This window comes from Mus caroli, unplaced genomic scaffold (genome assembly GCF_978045245.1).
Source record: "Mus caroli unplaced genomic scaffold, Mus_caroli_1 scaffold_18, whole genome shotgun sequence".
Taxonomy (NCBI): domain Eukaryota; kingdom Metazoa; phylum Chordata; class Mammalia; order Rodentia; family Muridae; genus Mus; species Mus caroli.
Window position 1 is genome coordinate 43,530,216 of NW_028227273.1, and position 2,128 is coordinate 43,532,343.

General features: G+C 39.5%; 1 pseudogene; it reads left to right on the forward strand.

The window, feature by feature from the left end:
- Nucleotides 1–562: 562 nt before the first annotated feature.
- On the forward strand, nt 563–1,180 carry LOC110284105 (ubiquitin-conjugating enzyme E2 L3 pseudogene; annotated as a pseudogene).
- Nucleotides 1,181–2,128: the final 948 nt, after the last annotated feature.

Consider the following 2,128-nt stretch of genomic DNA (forward strand, 5'->3'; position numbering starts at 1 on the left):
ACATATACCCAGTCACTCTTAATCACCCATGTTGTGGATAACTAGTCATCTGACTTGTTGATACATCCAGTCTGACCAAAGAAACCACCCTTTCAAAATGAAAGTAAATAACCCATCTAAAGGCTAGAGCACACACACACACACACACACCTCATCATTTTAAGCCATTGAGACTTGAGGTGGCATCACTGATCATCTCCATATGATTAACAATTCATACAGTCATTGTTGAACAAACATTGGCTGAGTACCAAGTAGGCTCTGGGGTGATGCAAAGATGAGCAAGGCATAAGAGTCACTGCCTTCAAAGTGCATAGATACTAGTCACAGACATGAATTTGTCAATATGTAATAACAGTATAAAACAGTGCTAAATATAAGCAAAAACACCATGCTATGCAAACACCACTCAGTTCCAATTTTAAAAAGAATGCTTTAAATATGAATACTTATTGACTCACAAGTATCTACTTGTATCTATCTACACACGAACACCTTCATACCTATGAATGTTGCATTCACAGAATAATACGTGGCATCAGAATACTCAGTCATGGGGAAAGCAGCAGCACCAGATCCAAGATGGCGGCCAGCAGGAGGCTGATGAAGGAGCTTGAAGAGATCCGCAAATGTGGAATGAAAAACTTCCGTAACATCCAGGTTGATGAAGCTAATTTATTGACTTGGCAAGGGCTTATTGTTCCTGACAACCCTCCATATGATAAGGGAGCCTTCAGAATTGAAATCAGCTTTCCAGCAGAGTATCCATTCAAACCACCCAAGATCACATTTAAAACAAAGATCTACCACCCTAACATCGATGAGAAGGGGCAGGTCTGTCTGCCAGTCATTAGTGCTGAAAACTGGAAGCCAGCCACCAAGACTGACCAAGTAATCCAGTCCCTCATAGCACTGGTGAATGACCCCCAGCCTGAGTATCCACTCCGGGCTGACCTAGCTGAAAAATACTCTAAGGACCGTAAAAAATTCTGTAAGAATGCTGAAGAGTTTACAAAGACATATGGGGAAAAGCGACCTGTGGACTAAAATCTGCCATGAGTGATTTCAGCAAGTTTGAGCAGAGACCCTGAGCAGTGCATTCAGACACCCCGCAAAGCAGGACTCTGTGGAAATTGACACGTGCCACCAACTGGTGTCCGCTTGTGGCAGTTACTAACTTTCTACAGTTTTCTTAATCTAAAGTGGTCTAGGTAACCTGTAAAGAAGGATTAAAAAATTCAGAATTTCTAAAAAAAAAAAAAAAAAAAAAAAAAAAAGAATACTCAGTCATACTCTCATAAAAAGTGAGTGTTTACTCATTTGATACCTAAGTTTTGTTTTTACCCATCTGACCATTTGAGATTGACTTGTGGATTTCTTGACATCTGTAGCCCCAAATATGAGGTGATTTGTCTTTCAATGGAAGGAAACAAAATACTGTTTGACTTACAAAAGTCTACAAAGTGAAGAGAAAGAGTACAGAGGTATCCAGCCAGAGTAAAGAGGGAAAAAAATAATTAAAAGGAGCGCCAGAGCAACTTGACTATGGTGCTTAAGTATGGTCCATGGGCCCACAGTACCAACTGTGATTTTCCTGGAAACTCATTAGAAATGCTGACCACAAGCCCCAACCTAGGCAGACTGAATCAAGTTGTTTTTTTTACTCCTAGGAAGTCAGATAATTCACCCACACTAAAGTCTGAGGTGAATGTTTAAGAGGCCCTGGGCTATTCTATTTGCTTCAGGGGACTTTATCTGAGACCCAAAATAAATAAGCAAATACACCTTGTTTCTTGTGAGATGTATGTAAGTACATAAGCAATATTATTACAATAAACAAACAAACAAACAAATGAATGAAAGCACTTGAATATCGCTATAGCACCAACGAGACTATTTGAAACATTGCTTTTCAATTTGGAGGATGAAAACTAAGAGACGATTGCACAGTCACTTAGAGAAATTTTAAAATTTCAACAGCAGTTAGAAAGTGTGGTGTACCTTTACAAAATGGATGGAACTAGAAAATACCATCCCCAGTGAGGTTACTCAGACCCAAAAGGACGGGCATGGTAAATACTCACTAATAAGTGGATATTACCACACACCCCAAAAAGAACTCAGAAAG